This window comes from Rattus norvegicus, chromosome 10 (assembly GCF_036323735.1).
Source record: "Rattus norvegicus strain BN/NHsdMcwi chromosome 10, GRCr8, whole genome shotgun sequence".
Classification (NCBI taxonomy): Eukaryota; Metazoa; Chordata; class Mammalia; order Rodentia; family Muridae; genus Rattus; species Rattus norvegicus.
The window spans coordinates 18,972,999-18,992,692 of record NC_086028.1 but is presented as its reverse complement, the minus strand read 5'-3'; the positions used below and the strand labels follow the sequence as shown (position 1 = coordinate 18,992,692).

The following is a 19,694-nucleotide window of genomic DNA, read 5'->3' as shown; positions in this document are numbered from 1 at the left end:
CCACCAATGTGATGTTGTTCTTCATTCAGACCTCTGTGTTCTCAGGGGCCTGGTCCTTGCCCTTTCTTGGTTTCAGGTTCTGTAGAAAGGCCCTGGTAATTCAGAAGATACCCTTTACTTGCTGTTGCTGTCCCAAAGCATGACCTGGTGCCTGATTAAAATAATATGGCTTTATCGTCTTGTCTTAGTGGCCTGGTGTGATAGGATTTCCCCCTAATAAATAAACATTACAGAAACCAATCACTGGGTGAGTAGGCGGGACTTCTGGGTCGGGAAGAGGAAAAGGGAGGCAGGAGAAAGGAACGGCCTTTTTGGACAATGGGAACAAAATGGCAGACAGAATGTAGGTAGCTGGAGGCAGTCAGTTCGCGTGGCAGAGGATCCACCCAGAGGATTTCTAACCTAGAATAGTTTACAAAATTAGGACGCTAGGTTCTGTGCCCAGCGACTGTGTTACCTGTTGATTCTAAACTAAGACTGTGTTTTCCTTCATGCAGCGATTCAAATGGGTTCCAGAGAAAGGTATGGCGGCAGATCGTGGTATACAAGGGTGCACCCCAGCCAACCACGGGAATTTGGAAGCACAAGGCATGCATGGCAACAGCCAGACATGGGAACTTAGTGAATCAGGAGGAGAGAGTGATTTCCAATTTCAGAGCTCCGGAGAGGCAGAGCCAGCATGGGTGAGACAGGCCCTGGCTAAAAGGAAAGAATGCAGTCTCCGCCTGTCTGCTGGGCTGGAGACAGACTGAGGCTGCCAGCCGGTGCCTAGTTGGCATTAGCGTGGGATGTTTTTACATATGTATATATTTCACGCTATAGTCTGGAGGTCAAAAGTCTGAAATGTGACTTGCTGAATTAAAGCCAAGGTTTCAATAGGGGTGAATTCCCTTAGAAGGCCCTGGAGAAGCTACTCTTCTTTCTGTGTGGCAAAATGCCTGGAAAGTCACCTTAAAAATAGAGGGTTTATTCTGGTTTGTGGTCTGAGGGTACCGTCATGGTGAGGAATGAGTAGCAGAGGAGGGTAAGACATCAGTCATACAGTCGTCAGTCAGTCGGAAGCAGAATGAAACGAGTGCTGGTTGATTTCTTTCTTTTCCTGTTAATTTACTCTAGGACCATGGGTGGAGCTTCCCACTATGGGGGGAACATCATTCACGAACACACCCAGAGGCGTGTCTTCTAGGTGACTCTAAATACCATTAAGTTGAAATCAGGATTTACCATTATGAACCCGCCATTTGTCAATCTGTCCCCCAGGCAGATCACCTTTAATCATGACATTCCCATGCCCAATCCTCATTGGCTATCAGTATCTCCTAAGAGCAAAATGCATTTCGTTCACATCTGAGAGTCCTTAAAGTCTTAACAGTTCTAACACGACTAAAAGGTTCAAGATGTCTTTGGGGACTCAAGGCAAACTCTTCACTGTGAGCCCTGATAGGCTCAAAGCACAAGCTGCATACTATCAATGTATTGTGACACAGAGTAAACAAACCCATTGCAACAGGGGCAAAATGGAGGCTCATGAAAAAAAGACTGGAGGGTAAAGCCAGACTAAAACTCGGCAAGACAAACACCGCATGCTAAATCTTTATGTTCAGCTCCTAGATCTTTAGGTGGTCTCATCCACAGGTCTTAGACAGTTTCACCCCTCCAGTTCTGCTACCGGTAGCACCTACAGCATCTCTCTTGTGTTGGCTTCTCTCAGTGCCTGCAGCTTTCCTCAGTAGATACCCCATGAGTCTGGTGTCTTCGGCACCCTGGAGTAGCCATGGCAAATCGGGCTTTACCTTCACAGCTCTATAAAATGTTCTCTCTGGACCTCCTCGCAAAGCAACTGGCCCTGCTACAAATTTCCTGAATGAAATGGCTTTCTGGAACCTGTTTGAAGCCTCTGTGACCCCCTCGCCCTTGGATTTTGCATGTCTGCAAAACTATGTGGATGATCCTGCCAAGTTATGCTACCAACCTGAGCTATAGCCTGCCTCTCTTCTACCACGGCTACTGTGGTCCTGTGTGCTTTGGTAATTGAACCTGGGGAAGTGCTTCTCTGGGTAACGTTTACAATCACAGTATGAATCCAATAGCATTTCTAGATGAGGAATGTGGGCATCTTCCCAGCTGGAGCTTTAAAGGATGGGTTCTTGCCTTCAGGGGATTTTTCCTATTGTTCCAGTATAGAATGAGAGGTTTCTGTTTAGTGGTGCTAATCCATTTAACAATTACAGCTTCATTCTTCGCAGCAGCCTAGTCTAAAACTGAAAAGTCCTCGCTCACTTTTTTCTCCCCAAACTGTATATCCTATTCTGTTTCACTCTAGCTCCGCATAGCAGTAGTAAACGCTAACTATGCTACAGCCCATGTTAACATACATGCTGTCCTGAAATTCCCTCCACCAAGCAACTTAGTCCAGTACTCTGGAATGTAACCTCATTCGGATTTTTAGGACAGAATACAGAATTTCCAGGTAGAATGTAGATAGAATGTACTTATTTGTTTGTTTGCTTTTTATTTATTTTTTGTTTGTTGTAGAATGTAACACGATGTTTTTCATGGAGTTCTTATTCCTCTCTGAAACCTCATGAGCCTGGCCTCTACCATTGGCATTTTCTTCAGCCTTTTGATCTTCCCATGAGAAGGGTTCATTCAGCTCTGCCTATAGCCATCGAGGGTTTCTGTAGCCTGCTCCTCCATACTCCTCCATATTCCTCGCACAAAACAGTCCCAAAGACTTATGACCACATGGCCTGAGTTACCATAAGTCTACACCTTGGTGCCAATTTTCTATTAGTTGTTTTCATTATGGCTTCGGTGATGTGCTTGACAAAAGGCAACATCGGGAAGGGTTTGTGTTGGTGTGTAATGTAAAGGTGTGAAATCGAAAGCTGGTCACATTGTCACCTCGTCAGAGAGGAAGAGGAGGGGCTGGTGCTTTGCTGGCTTCCTCCTTTCCACATTGTGTGATGGTAATGACTGCATTGAGAGAAGTCTTCCTGCTTCAGCTAACCTTCCCTGGTGTTAACGATTACAGACACACACAGAGGAGTGTCTGCTACTGGTTCTAAGTCTGATAAGTTGCCAATCAAGACTAACCCCACTTTAATTTAATTTAAATTAATTTGCTTGTTACAGCTTGCAGGGGTCACCTGGGGTTCACGAACTCTTTCCTCCAGCTTCAAATCAACATAGAGTCTTAAAATCTGTGGGTGTCAGTATTCTGTTTTCCTTTACGTGTAAAGAGTATTTGGGAGGGCACGGGACAACCTGGACAGCCCACAATGATATCCTCAGGTTCAAGTCAACTAGATGGCGTCTTTAATCCTGTCTATAATCCTATTTCCTCCTGGTTTTCCCATGATGGCCATGGTTTCCAGGAACAATGACACTGGACTCTTATAAAAGTTAAGAGTCTATGCACCATAAACCCTGATGGAATTTTAGAGGAACGTGAACTTTCTCAAGAACCTATACTTACATCAACAAAGCAGAAGGGCAGAATTACATAAATATGTTGAGGTAAAGCAAAAGGATTTTAGGGGAAAAAACAACAGATACAGTATTCCCCAGATCCCCGAAAGACAAATAGAGTTTAAAGAGACTTGTGTGTTCACTCCTTAGGAAACAAATTTTAGAGAAACTCATCTAAATTATCCATCCAAGTGGGGCCTCCATTCCTGTTCTTATTCTATTGAGGTGTTAAATTCTCCAGTCCCCTCAGCAGTCTCTTAGATGCAGATCATTGAAAACCTCCAAATCCATCAGGATTTAAGCAGCTGTGTTATATTCATTACTCCGGAGCCTGAAATATTAGAAGGGATGTCAGGGACTTTGGGGAAATTAATTGTGAAATTTCAGCTCTGTATGTACGGAGCCGACACGTCATTAAAATGAAACATAAATTGTTCCTGGAAGCCCAAGACTAATGGCTGATGGAGGGAACTTGGTTGTTGGAGGACGAACTGTCAGAAGGAGGCTATTCTAGTCCTGAAGTTATATTACCGCAGGGAGACAATGGGGTGTCAGAGTTAGCATTAATCACACATGGTAACAGTGTAGCTCCTACCACATCATAAACCATGAACCTAATGCTCACTCATTCTATTTCTTGTCTATCTTCTGTGCGGCTGAAATCCTGACTGTCTCATCATTTTCAGATAACACTGTGACTTGTGTTAGGCTTCAAATACATTTAAAGGTAATTACCATGTCCTACCTCATGGATAGAAACAGTTTCCATGATTGCATTTCTCTAGTGTTTTTACCAGCATGATTTATGAGGTGGAGCCCATTCTCACCATAAAGTTAGAAGTGTCAAATTTTCTCCATGTCAGCCTCCCTTGCAGCTATAGTGAACATTAGCAAACTAGGGCAGTTCGTTAAACTCTTGCACCTTAAGGTTTGAAATGGAAGCTAAAGATCCAAAGAATTAGGAGCCACAAAGAGCCTGTGTTTGTGAAAGGGATGGTAGAGGGTCTCCCACATGCACGTCTCAGTAGCAACATCCAGCACCAGCCTCAGTAATGTTGGCCATGCCACCACAACAAACAGTGCCAACTGTGAATGTCTTCACGGGACATTATTTCACGGGTTTCGCCTAGCTCACAGCCTCGTTGATTAGAGTGTGTCTGAGAGATCAGTGAGCTGAGTTACCTTCCCTAATCAATCCCCTTTCTGCTTAGATGAGTCAGCATTTGTCTTTGGTGCTTAAAACAAAAACCCTGACTGAGACAGATGGTCTTGGGTTTCCCTTTGGAGTTGTATGTATTCATCTCACTTTGAAACATTCAACTTGTTATTTATTGGACCCAAAACAATCATTTTCCTTCCCTTTTCTCTTGTGCAATATCTACTTATACATCCAAATATCAAAATTGACCACTCTTCCCCTGAGAAATTCTTCCAGACTATTCCAAATCCAAACCTCATAGCAACACTTGACCCATGATCCCAGGACCTAATTGAGGACAGAAACTACATTTCCGTTATGTCTTAACTATTATTTTTGATGAGTGAATGGATTGATGGGTGGGTGGGGATGAGTGTGTGAATGGATGGGTGGGTGGAACTGTTTCAGGGCCAAACAGTCTCTAGGGAAATCTACACTATTAATGCCTGATTACAATAAGATGTGTTACACATTTTTTTGTGCTCAGGAAGATTACTCTGTTCCAGAACCCATGGTGTCATGCTAACGTGTTGCAGTTTATTTCCATCTTTTGTGTGTCTCCCCAATGCCAGGTCCTACATCTTCTTAAACCCACATTTTAGACCTTCAGGAAGAAGAGCTTACTTCACCGATTCTCCCCTATCACTGCCAAGTCACGGAGACCCCTCCAGCAATGGGAGGAATAGCTGCCTGCATCATAGGATAAGAGTGGGCCACCTACAAGCCCCTTGAATGGGCAGGTTGCCATGACAACTCTCTAATAGAAAGAGTTGCCTGTGGAACAGACCACCATGGGGAATAATTCCCAAAGCAACACCCATTTCTCTGATAGTTGCTTGAGAGAAAGGCAAGATGTAAAGCTGCAAGGGAACAGGCTCTGCACACAAATGATAGTGTGCGAGCTACTCGGTAGCCAGCCCAAGGCCCGTTCCCACTCCTCTCCCTAAGTCAAGGAGATCAAGCTGATCCATGTAGTGATCATGTGACTAATGTGCCTGGTTTTAACACAACCCATCCTTTGCCCAGCATCCATTATCTGTCGTGTACCTTGACAGAAATTTTAAATGGACTTTTGAGGGCTCGGGATGCAATTGAATTGGTAGAGTGTCCTGTATTTGATCTCAAGCTTAGTGTCACGGACCTATAATTATAGTACTTGAGGAGTGGAGGCTGGAGGATCAAAAATCCATCCTCAGCTACGGGTATATTGTGAGACCTGGTTTAAACAAACAAACAAACAAACAAACAAACAAACCAGTGGCTGGAGAACTGGCTCAGGGTTTAAGAGCAATTGTAGAAGACCTGAATTTGGTTCCCAGCACTCATATGGTGCCCCACAACCTTCTGTAACTTCAGTTCCTAAGAATCTAATGTCCTTTTCCTGCCCGCTTTGGCACTGGACATATGTGGTAAATACACACATTCAGGAAAACACCAAAACACATAACAATGAAACCGAGTCTTTAAAACACACCACACCACACACACACACACACACACACACACACACACACACACACACACACACACTTTATGAAATAAACATTATTGGTTCCATCCTACAAAGAGGAAAGCTGAAGCCCATAACATTTTAGTGACCTAGCAAGACACTTGCCCACCCACTTGTGCACAGGGTCTACGCTTAGGTCAAGGCAGCAACTTCTCCCTGAACCACTGACCTAACAGTTGACAGTCATAGCATTCCATCAGAAAGCTTCCTCAGAAAGGAGACTCCAGCCTCTTTCTGTCTTTCTGTCTTGGCTCCACAGTGTTTCTATTACTGTCTGTTTAGAAGGGAGATGGCTGTTTGGCCAAATCATTCATTTATAACAATTACAAGCTTCTATTGCAAATTCTGCACTTTGGACCCAGATTTGAGTGTGGTTTGTTTCCACCAAACAATACACGGATGTTCAAGTATGGCAGTGTTCAGAGATGGGCCAAAGGGCTAGGTCTACGAGTCATGCAGCTCTCACGGATGGACGAGTGCTTTTTTCACTGGATCCAGTTGCCTAACACAAGAGTTGAAGCTCCTCTATTTCCACATGTACTGTTTTGCTGTTGTGTTTTCTATCACGAATTGAAGCAGTATGTGGCCATCATCAGTTGCAGACGTCTGCTCTGGGACTTCTTAGTCCCCAGGGCCATGAATCCAAAGAATCTTGTTTTGTTTGTCTGTCTGTTTGCTTGCTTGCTTGCTTTTTTAAAACATAAACTATCCAGACTCAGGTATTCTATGATTGGGGCAGAAAACAAACTAAGCCCCCATGTTTTCAGTGCTTTCCTGACTACTCTTCCCACCCAGCACTTGGGCCTGCCTTTGCTACCCTGTGCAGTATACATCCTTGAACCACACATGTTTGAGGACTGGATGAACTACAAAAATCAAAGTATTTAGAGCAGAGCTGGGCACTTGGGGCTCTCAGGCATGCCCAGAGAGAGATAGCAAGTTCCAACTCCCGCTCCCACAGTGATTAGCTGGATCAGAGGGAGAGGACTGTTTAACCCCTTTGTGCTTCAGTTTTCATATCTGTAAATTAGAAACAAAACCCCACTGATTCTACTGTAATAGAATAATCCAATAAAGGGTTAGTGCTGGGCTTTATGTCAAGTGCCAAGGGAGCAGCCACCGATGCTAGAAGTGGCAGTGTGCCAGGAGCTCTGGGATGAGACAGCTCTTTCGGCTTCCATGCACTTTGCTCTCCAGATCCCAGAACTAGAAGCAATTGCGAGCCTTGGGATCTCTGCCCACAGCTCCAAATGTCTCAGGGCACCAATGTCAGCCTTCCTTTCTCTTAATCACCCTGGAAGCATATCCTCATATGGCTGATTATGACACGTTAGATAGACCATGACTCTCCCTGGCTGCAAACCTTCCTTGAACGCCTATGACTTCCCATCAGGCCCAAATCAGTCAAGACTTCTTCAAAGAGTTTACTGAGACCTCTGCAGGGTCTAATCCTTCCTCACCTTCTTCCTTATGATTGTGTGTGATCGGATATGTGTATGTGCGAGAGAGAGAGAGAGAGAGAGAGAGAGAGAGAGAGAGAGAGAGAGAGACAGAGAGACACAGAGAGAGACAGAGACAGAGACAGAGAGACAGAGAGAGACAGAGAGAGACAGAGAGACAGAGTACACACATGTACGCACACGCACGCGCGCACGCACGCACACACACACACACACACACACACACACACACAAATGAGTGCCACAGGTGTTGAATGCTGGGAACTAAACTCAGGTCCTCTTCAAAGAAGTGGGTGCTCTTAACCACTGAGCCCTCTCTCCACCCTGCCCCTCATCTATTCTCTACTCTCAACCTCACTCCCGCTGCCACTAAACCACTTGCCGCTTTCTCTACAACAAGTGTCTTCTGAGGGAAACACCTTCTCCTCCTTTCCCCTGAGCCGCTCTGAGTTGTATTTTAGGCTGTGTGAAGCTAGCTTTTGTGGTAATGCTCCCCTGGCTATGCTGACTCACGTCCAGTTGCAGCTGAGAACGTCTCATGACTCTCTAAGCATCCGCTGCAGTGACCATAGTTGTCTCTCTTGAAGGTCAAGGGACAATTTATCTGCAAGGACATCATCTTATGACTATTGTGTCATCACCAGGCACTTGACATAGAGCAGGAACTTAATCATTTTGAGAAGAGAATAAAATTACTGAGGACATAGAACATGGTTTCCCAGCCTTAAAAATGCCCGTTATTGAGAGAAGGCCTCGTGGCTCCCATAGATAGGAGCCAGCCTGGTCTCCACAGCCGAGCCCTGTGCTCTCCTGCTGAACATGAATGGTTTCACCGAGTGTCACATCAGAGAAGGTCAAGACTGTGATGGAGTAAGAGAAAAGCAAGACTATTTAAAGTCACATTTGAGAGCAGACGACAGCACAGGTGTGTGATCCAAAGCGCATGTGCTAAACCCAGAGCACTAAAGGTCAGCAGCTTGCCCTGTGTGGGCGATGAGTAACTACTGCTTGTCTTCCCATGGCCACGTTCACACGAGGAACTACTTCTGCAGTATCACTAGCTTCCTGAAGACACCCCCATCACCTAACAGAATCCATTCAAACCCTCCCAAATCACCTACCACAGCACATTTAGTCTTTCCGGATACTTCTTGCAGTGACACCTCACTGCTCCCATGATACACATGGCCCTCGCTGTGACGGACCAATATACTTATTTTTTTTTGTTACAGGATTGTTCCTAGAGTTCTTTAGCTAATGAAAATTGACAACCGCCTGGTTTTGGAAACTTTGAACTTCTATTAAAAATCTCCTTTAAGAACTGAGAGTGATAATATATTTCTGATGTAAAACACCTGGCTGGAGTAAATAATATTGTATCTAGCTGCCCTGCCCACATTAACAGACTCACATTTACAGAGTCAATCAACCACACATCAAAAATACGTCAATCAGGCTGTGGTTGCTCACACCTTAAGTGGAAGGGCTCTCTGTAGGTTCAAGGCCAGCCTGGTCTACATAGTGAGTGGTCCATCAGGCAAGGCTAGGTGGTAAGACCTTGTCTCTAACAACAACACCAACAAATACCAAATCAACAAAACTGTGTCTGCACTGAATGTGCACAGACCCTTTTCTTGTCACTTTTTCCTGAAGAACCCATTGTAACGTCTATTCGTGGGGCCATTTTCACTGTGTTGACTGTTAATCGCCTTGCGGGGAGGGATGACTTAAAGTATGGAGGAGGATTGCAGAAGCCATATGCCAATACATTTATATGAAAGACTTGAACATCTGCAGACTTTGGTACCCACGGGGCTTCTGAAGCCAATCCTCTTGTTCACAATGGGGTAATGTGAGCACTCTCTGGGGAAATGTCTCATCCTGTGCCTGTGCTTTCTCCTGTTTGTGTCCACAGTAGGGACCTGGATGGAGAAAGGCAGCTCTTCAGTCTTGAGTGTTTGTGGCTGTGTTTTATCTAAAGGGACATCAGATGCAATGTAGAAGATGCTGCTGAAGCAGGGGGTGACACGCATTTCCAAGGGGACACAAAGCAAGTGCTATCTTCCCTGCCCAGCGAGGGGCAGCTGTGACTATGGCTCAGCAAAGTGCTCACAGCCATTTCTCCCACCCAACAGGCACCACCCTGGTGCCAGAGGTCACCGTTCTCCTTGGGTTTCCCATGGAAAGATTCAGAGGCCCCCAGCTGATGTCACTTGGGGCTGAGAACTGCACAGATTTGGGGTCTGAATGTGGGTCAGAGGCTCTGCGGCGACTGGCTCTTCTCTGACAGGAGTTGGCTAATGGGCCGAATCATTCTGACAGGACGCCAACAGATGTTAGCCGTGAAGAGAGATACATTTTTTTCCCCTCTCCTCTCAGAGAATCTTTATTGACGAGATTAAAGTCAAGGTGAGGCCTCTCCTCAGCCACCGGAAGTCCCTGATGTGTGGCAGCAAACGCTCAATAGGAATCGCAGGGGATAAAGGTAGCAGTAAGGATTTCCAATGTCCCGTCATTAGCTTCTTCCTGGACTCAAGGCCACAGCAGCACAGCTCCTGCTGAGGTCCGCTGGCAGCTCCAGGGAGGGTCTTTAGGCCAGGTCTGATTAGCGATGACTCCTCTCACATCCTCTGCACAGGCTGAGCTGACACACCAGGCTCTAAAATTGTATCTCATCCATCCCCTTTGGTTTTCAGACCATCCCGACTTCATTAGGACACTTTGGATCAAAGAAGTGGGATATGTCCTCTCCCACTTCCTCTTGCTCCTTTCCCTGGCCCTCTGCCGCCGACCTCCGAGGAAGTGAACCCGTCAGTCATTTTATCTGCTTTCTCTCTTGATGACATTGTACATATAATTGAATTTTCTGAAATCCGTGAATTCAAATGAGGTGGCAATCGGGGAGATGGCCTGATTAAGGCCTATCTATCGCTGCCACCCAGAATCCATCACAGTGTCGCTCACAGATGGAGACACTGAATCCTGATTATATTTTAGGAAATGAAAGACGACAGATCTAAAACGGCAATAAAACAAATTAGGAGCCTTCTTGAGGGGCAGGATTATTGCTGATTAAGTATATTTGGCATAAAAAATGTGTGAGCACTTTGGCAGCTTAAATTACACATTCACTTGGTTGACTTTTTTTTTTTTTTTTGCTGGTCTGAAAATGCTTTGTTATTTCGGTCTCCTAATTGCATTTCCTTCCCCCTCCAAATTGATAATTTGAGAGAGCATTAGAAATGATCTTTGCTGAAAGAGCGTGTTCTTTCAAAAGACATTACACTCCACCACCGTTAAAAGGGTATCACGCAGTTACTTTGTTTCTCAATTTAGCTTTTGGATTAGGGGAAGTGGCCTCTATTTCCAATGGTCTTTGTCACCTCTTTTTACATGTTTATCGATGCGGAGAGGTGAAGGAGGACGGTGTGCGGTGGTTACCTGCGGCCTCCACACCACACAGGTGACAGGCCTGCCTCTGAGTACTGGGTGGGAAGGAACCACCTGCTGGGTCCAGCTTGCTTTTTAAAGGACCTTAAGGTAACTTTGGGACATGTAGACCATTATAGTCCAACAAGTAGGCAGGTTGCAGATTAGCTGCCTGTGACCTCTGGCATCCAACACCCATGTCTCTTACTGTAAGATACTCTCCCCCTGAAGGTAGCTTCAAGCTATGACTCGCTTTTAACCAACAGACTGTGAGTGAAGTGATAGCATGTCACTCCCACGATTGCGCTGTTAATGACTCCTGTGCTAGATGATGCACACTAGAGTCTTCCTGTTGACCCCATAAAGTACGCAAGTCTGATGAAGAAGGTCATGGCAAGGAGCTGTGGGCAGCTGCCAGGTATTCATGGTAGCCTCCAGTGAAGAGTCAGCCTTTGCTTGTACAGCCACAGGATTCCACCAACACTGGGGTGTTAACACACCTTATCCTCAAATAAAGCCTATGAGGTAGAACAGAGGCAGACCAGTCAACGCTTTGATAATGATCCTGAGACCTGAGAAAGCATGTCTAAAGCGTGCTAATACTCTGGACACACAGGAACTGAGAAATGACTTCGATTTAGCCAGGCATGGTGGCTGTGCATCCCTTTAACCTCAGTACCTGAGAGATAGAAACAGGCAGATCTTTGTGAGTTTGCGGCCAGCCTGGTCTGCATAGTGGATTCCAGGCCAGCCAGGGCTTCATAGTTAGACTTTACCGTGCTCAGTTGTAGCTGGCCAACACAATTGGACGCCATGTTTTTTTGTGAATTTTCCTTTTAAGAGCAAGAATGAACAGGAAGTTGGAAAGGTGATCTGTGAGGAACTGGGAGCAGGAAGAATATGATAGGAACAAATGTGGCAGCATAGGAAAGATGGCTGGTGGCTCTAGAATTCAGTCAAAGTTCTAGGGAAGCAATCTCTATTCTTAGAAGAGTAATTTTTTTCTTTTCTTTCTTTTTTTTTTTTTTTTGGTTTGGTTAGAGAAGAGCATATCTTTCTCACCACACTCAGGGTTTTTGTTTGTTTGGTTTTTACTTTGGATTCAGGGAACTGAATTTAATTAACTGAGAGAAAATGAGAAGAAGAAAAATTAAATTTGTATACATATAGACAAGGCTTCTCGAAGCTACACAGAGCTCATCAGTCTGGTTTTGCTGCTGATAACTTGATACCCTGGACCAATTACAAAGAAGCCTCTTTGGGTCATGGTTCTGGCCCAAGGTCAAGGGCCTACATCTGAGGATGGCCTCACTGTTAGTGGAATCTTGAGGCTGTACAGGGTGTGGCAGAGCGGGAGACGAAGAGCACACTTGTGTCCCTTGGTCTCTCTTATGTAACCCTGTGACCTTGTCTGGTTTCCATTACTTCCTAAAAGTTTGACCTCTAAATACACAGTCTGATAAAGTTCCTCTCCCTGACAAGAGGCATTAGAGTCCAGTGAGAGTTCTGGAAAGAACACATTGTATTCACAGCACAGAGATGAGTCATCTCAGAAGGCCATCAATGAGGGAAAGAAAGAACAAGGATTGTTCCCTAACCTGAGCACATTCTAAGTGGCTTCGAGTGGATATTACTGAATTTTATAAGAGAATTTTATCTATGAGTCAGGGAACCTGGGGCACATTTGAACTATTTCCTGGGTGCTGCTTTATATAAACTAAGAGCTAAGGATTCAAGTCAGAAGTTTAGAAAACTTCCCTGTGGCTGTTAGGGAAAGATTGTATATTTTCCCTGATAAACATCCTGAAATTTCTTTTTTCTAAGAAAAAAAAGAAAAGGAGAGTAGGCAGAAGCATTTCATAACTGTGAGCGCGCCAATAGATTCAGAATTCTTTAAGATACACAGTCCTAGAAACTCCATGACACACTCTCCAGGAAACATTAGGAATTGGTTATTTTTATAGACCCTCTAGTCTTCATACTCCATTGACATTTCCGTTACCTCTCTTCTCTCTGTAGACCTCAGTGACAGCACATACTGATGTTGACAAACTAGACAATCCGATGAAACTGCTCCCGCACACAAAAGGGAGGGAAAAGACTGTCAAAATGCCAGAAAGCTACGTCTGTCACAAATACACACGACCCTTTAATAATGCAACTCCTAGAACACATAAAACAAGCACTGAGCCCTGAAGAGATAGATGGAAAGTTCAATAATGTTTTGGAAGTTTAGTGCCCTACTCCCAATAATTGGCATAACAACAGGCAAGAAAAAATAGGTTATTTAGATAATGCTAAAAATATCTAGACCGCACACTGGTCTGTAACATAATATATTCAACAATGGACGTGTGCACATTGTTCGCAAACACACATCAAACACGTTCCGCGTTGTCTCAACTGATCGAGAAAAAAAAATCTAAAGCTCAAGAGTGAAAGAAGAGGCACGATTCCCAACCTGTGGGAAAGGGAGTTCAATGCATATCTGTGTGACAAGGATTAGTCAACAGATAGGAAAGAAACATTCTCAAGAATGGACTCACGGAGAAACGCACAATCTAAATAGACACTTAGAAGTATTAATAATCTCCAGCCTTCCCAAAGGAAAACTTCAAGCACAGCTGGCTTCACTATAGAATTCTACCAACCATTTAAGAAGAAATTAGCACACATTCTTCACACGCCTTTTTTTACTCCTTCTTAAAAACAGAAAAATAATACTATTTCTCAGCTGTTAGAAGGTTAATAATTCGTACTATCAAAGGTACAAAAAAGAATCCCACTGAAACCAGTGTTGCTTATGAACATTGAGGACCCAAAAAATCCTCAACAAAATACTTCCAAATTGAGTCCAATAGTAATCACGACAAAATGAGATTTATACCAAAATGCAAATGTTGGCTTCACATAAAACTTAATTACAACGCCATTTAAGTGGGTTTGGGGGGGAAGACCAACAAAACTTCCACATAGTTATCTCAATAGATACAGAAAAACCACTGAATGGGTCAAATCAACCCACCGTTTTATGACAACAATCTCAACAAACAAAAAATGAAGGGAACTTCATCACAAAAATGAAATGATGTCTACTCAAGACTTGCCTTATCCCGGAAGACCTCGCCAGGGCAACTGGGGAAGAAAATGAAATAAAACCCACTCAACTTGGAAAAGAAGCAGTAAAACTATTTTTAACATAGATGGTGCGATCTTGTTTCAACCAGCTTCTCGTTACCAGACTGAAAAGCCAGTGGTATGGCTAGGGGGATAAAACAGTCAGTAACGTGCTTGCCACACAAACATGAGGTCTTCAGTGTGATTCCCCAAATCTGCATTTAATTACAAAAACAAAAACAAAAAAACAAAAAAAAAAAAACCTAGGTGTCGTAACACCTGCCTGTAATCCAAGCACAGGGAAGGCCGAGGCAGGAGGGTCCTTGAGGCTCACCGGTCAGCTAGCCCAACCTAATGGATTGTGACCAGGATGAGTGAATATCACTGTCTCAAAGTGGGAGGGCATCCAAGGAACAACAAATGAGGCTGATTTCTGACCTCTACACACATGTGCACACATGCACACTATGACCATTTCCAGGACCTCCTAACATGCTCACCCCAATAAAAGAGCCCTCAGTTTAGACACTGGGGTATACTTTCCTTAGGATTTACATATTAGCAAGCCCAAAGACTCCATAATTATCATAATTATTATAACTAAGTTTGTCAAATTATAGAATATAAAATTAATATAAAATCAGTTACATTCCTATGTTTTAGTAGCAAATAAAATAAAATAAAGTTGTATGGGTAATTTTGGATGTAATAGTAAGAAAAGAATAAAATCTTTATGAAAAAAAATCCATCTATTTGCTTGTCTGTTTAATTTCAGTTTTATTGAGTCAGGGTCTGGTGTAGTCCAGGCTTCCTCCAACTCATTATGTAGCCTCTTCCTGTGTGCTGGGGCTTCCTGTGAAGCCCACTTCGTGTACAGTCCACTTCCTGTGAAGTCTACTTTCTGTGAAGCTCATGGCTTCATGCATGCTAGGCAAGCATCCTACTTAATGAGCTACAATCCCAGCCCCTAATGAATAATCTTGACAGAAATAGAGCATTATGACAGTTGTAGGGATGTGCTGTGGTTTAATGGTATAGCATGTGCCCAGCAGCCATAAAGCTCTAGATTTAACCCTTGGTGCAAAACAGAAAGAAAGATGGATAAAGTCAAGGAAAGAAAGGAGAGAGGGAGGGAAGGATGGAGAGAGGGAAGGATGACTCAAGGCAGCCGCAACACTGAAAAGTCCTGCCAGCGTGGGTGATGACCTCCCAAAAGATGCATTACTGAGCCCCAGTTCAGTTCATTTTGGGTGTCCTAGCAACTCCTGAGCTGTGTGCAGGTTCCGGGTGGGAGAAGGGGAATCCGTGGCTGGAATCTAAGGCAAGAATCTCCTGTGTACAATCGTAGCGACTCTCACTTCAACACAGTAATGTTGGTGGACAAGAAGCCCACAACATGGGATGGTTGCAAACTCAAGGGCCAACTGGGCTATGTATTAATAACCTGCCTCAAAGAAAGAAAACGAAAGCGCACTGTTAATATGGTGAGACCTAACGTAACGAAGTGATTTATAGATTCAATGCTGTCCCCATCAAAAGCCTAGGGCATATGTCTCTTTCTTCTGTAGCAGAAATGGAAAGGGCATTGCTGGGAGGCATGTGAGTTACGTGAGACCTTGCTATGTTCTGAATATGGCTTGTTGACCCATATTATGTTTCAGGCCTGATCTCAAATGTAATGTTGAGAGGTGTTGGGTGCAATTAGGTAATGAGATCGCCACTCTCATGAGGGGATTTGTGCTTTTCCCGAAGAGCTGGTCCAGGTCAAGTGCATCTGGGCCCTGCCCTTGATCTCACCCACATAGGCTTTCCTGTCTCCTCTTCCCCCTTTCAACGAGAAATGGAGTAGATGCGGCCACCATGCTCTTAGCTCTTCAAAGCTGCAAGCCAAACAACCCTTTACCTTGATATACTACACAGTCAGACAGTCTGTGTCTTAGCATCTGCAAAGGGATGAGAATGACTTAGAGGCCTGCCCCACCTTAGTCATGTTTCTGGAGGTGCCTACTCCGTGGATGCTATCCATTTCTGTTTAACTGGTGTTAAACTGAGTGTGTAGATACATGTGTGCAGGTGAGCCCCAGGGCTCCGTATTAGAGAGCTTCTACAACAGTGTGCCTGTACACATCTTCTGTCCTCGTAATCTGTTCTGCAGCCTTTCAGAGTGGCCCCATGTGAGACACGAGTCCTGGGAGGTGCTGGGCAGGGAGAACAAAGCAGCCAGCAGAATTGTCTGAGCCCATGTGCTAAAACCTGTCAGGGTGCTCGTGGGAGGGGAGAAAGGATGAAGATTTCCGGCACAACAATCCCTCAGGAGATATCTAACAGTACAGCCATTAGTTCTCATTAGTATGTGGACATAACTCTGCATATTCCTCGGGGAAATATTTGAAACACAGCTAGCTTCTGATGTAAAGCTATAAACCACCCTCGGCTATTCCTCTTCCCCTCCTCCTTCCCCTCTTTCTTCCGCGAGCCCTCCTCATCATGGGCCTTTTAATTTATTGAACACCTACTACAGACCAAGCACTGCTGGCATCTGTAGAGGCTGAAGAGGCAAGAAATGCATGGTCTCCGACTTCAAGGGGATTACAGTTCATTGAAGGAAACAGACTTTACACACAAGCACACACACATACACACACACACACAAATACACACAAATACACACACACACAGTGTATAGATCACAGCAATGGGGGTGATTTTCTGCATCTTTATCATACCAGGAGAGCAGAAAGGTATTCTGAACTCAGATCTGAAAAGCTAGCCATCCAGGTATGAGTCGCTCAAGAGAACATTCTAGGTTATAGAGAAGAGTGCATTCAAGGTTCCAGGAACTGGTCTCTGCTTGCAACTGAAAGGCTATTACCTCTCTCTAGACTACAAACGAGGTGTGGATCTCAGAGTGGAAACTCAAGCATAGGTGTCACCTCAAAGAGATTTGGTTGAATTTAAATAACAAGTGTGTTTACCAGCAAGAGTAGGGGGTGGAAATACAAGACCTAGAAGAAGGACTTGAAGAAATCCAACCTTTCAAGTATGGAAGGTACCTCTATTCACGGGGGACGAGCTAGGGAAACAGTATAGATGGATCACTTGTAACAGAAAGTTATTTCTCACTGCTCTGGAAGGCAAGGAGGTCGAGGTCAATGTGCCAGTATATTTGGTGCCTGGTCTGTATTCCGGTCCACCAGTGATTACTTCTGGTTACATCCTCATATGGTGTAAAGGACAACGCAACAGTTCTGGTCATCATTTGGAGGGACACTGACCTCATTCATGAGACTCCACTCTAATCACCTCCCAAAGTCTCACCTTCAGGTGCCATCACCTTAGGGTAGCTTTCAACTATGGATGTGGGAGGTGGAGGCGCAACCTTTTATCCTATAGCCAGAAAGGAATGATGAGAGTCAGGGAAGGGTGATTTCACAGTAAGCAAAAGGCTTCACTGTTCCAAACAGAGTCACAAGTCCAGTGCTACAGAGGGGTTGATAGCCTCAAAAATGGCCGGTTGATACCAGGACAAGACTGTCATCAGTAACATTAGAGATGTTTGCCTGGGGTGTGTTAAATGGCCAGAGGTTAAGAAATGAGGACGCCAATGTCCGTCACTCCTTAAACAGCCACTCTTGACAGGAAATCAACATTCTTAACTCCCTTTGAATAAAGAGATAGGCAAAATGCTGGTGTGAAATTTTCAAGCTGAGCAGAAATTATTAAAAACATAAGGCAAGGTCCCCAGCTCCAAAAAAAAAAAAAAAAAAAAAAAACATAAGGCAAGAAAGGATAACCTCCAGCAGATAGTTAAAAACACAAAAGAGTCCTAACTACACCCTTAGCCGGGGCAGCTCAGAGGCCAGATGGAGAGGAAGTAGAGACAGTGTCTGGGGAGGGGTGGCAGGCGTGATACAAAGCACTCAGAATAAGGTCCTGCCCACTGCAGATGTCTCAGGAGAAGGAGGTTGTGGTGGGGCCATGGGCGATCATCTTTCAGAATTAAGCATGGACATGTGAAAAGAATCGAACCTTCCCGACAAGACATTTGTGTTCCGAAAGAAGCTATGCTTATATCCTTGCAATTTATGAAGATGGGGTCCTTCTGAGTTGTGAAGCAACCTTTCCACTCTAGAGTGAAGTGCTTGAGAAATTGATTTAGGCATCTAGGTTTTTAAATCGAAACACTTAAGTATTGGAACCTAGAGAAGAATTTAAGATTTTTTTAAGTATTTGTAAGTCCAACAGATGAGATTTAAAGCAGTTACTTAAATACTTGAAGAGGTTTGGATTAAAGTATTTTTAAAAAATTAATCCAAATATATTAAATGTGTACAAATGCAGCTTACAATGTTTACCACAATTAAATTAAGGACATTTGTAAATGAGTCGCGACATTTCTCAAAGGTCCCTTTAAAAGTGACTGTTAAAATTTGCGACACTTATAAATAAATAATAAGACTTGTAAGCTGAATTTCAAAGTGTATGGAAGAACTTAGGTCTGAATAAATTTGTAACTTTAATAAATTGAAGATTAATTTTAAAAGCCAGCGAAACCTTTGATCAATTCTTTTGGTGTCTACAAAATGCCCTTGAGGGCATCAAATTAATAGTTTTCATTATTTAAAAAACATATGGTTGTGTTGGAGAAAAAAAACCCAGGGAAGAAATACAGTGAACCCTTTGACCCACTTCTTAGAGAGAGCATTTTTATAAGCTTCTTGTGTATCTTCCCAGAGTTCTTTTTGCATGCACACATAACCCTTGCTCTACTTTTACAGAGGCTTGTTCTGTGTCTAATATTCTACAGCTTTTCTGCCTAATAAGCTACTTACCAACATGGTCGCGTCTCTTACAAAAATAGCTATTAAAATCCCTCACTCTCCCCTTCACATCCCAGTGGAGCTCACAGCCTCTTCCCTGCCATCGGTCATGGTCAACCTCTCAAGTGGCTCCTGCTGCCATTCTCCCACTTCCCGTAAGGTCTCTCAGCACACACACGTGTACACACACACACACACACACACACACACACACACACACACACACACACACTGGTGACACATGCATTCATCAATGCCCTAGCCTCATTTGTGTTGCTGATTAAAATACCTTGACAAAAAGCAACCTGGTGGAGAAAGAGTTTCTTTTAGCTCATGTTTCCCAGTTACAGCCCATCATCGTGGGCAAGTCAAAGTGCTACAGCAGGAACTGAAAAAGAACTGATTGCATCACTTCCTCAGTCAAGCGCTGAGAGGAAGAGTGCGTGTGTACTTAGTAAGTACTCAGCTCACTTTCTCAATTCTCATACGGTTCAGGACCCAGACTTAGGGAATGATGCTACCCACAGTAGGAAGGTCTTCTCATTCCAACTACTGCAATGAAGACAGGCTCATGGGCCAACCTGATTTAGATGGGCTATTATTGAGAGTGTCTTCCACTCTCCATTGTGTCGAGCTGCAATGAAAATTAACCATTACCCATGCTCACTAAGCTCTGCAGTTCGAATCTT

At 44.0% G+C, this 19,694-nt stretch overlaps 1 protein-coding gene across 2 annotated transcripts in view; it reads left to right on the top strand.

Annotated features, from left to right (window-relative positions):
- The window catches only part of Kcnip1 (potassium voltage-gated channel interacting protein 1), a 369,300-nt gene that overhangs the window by 100,333 nt on the left and 249,273 nt on the right, over positions 1-19,694 (top strand). The window lies entirely within an intron of this gene.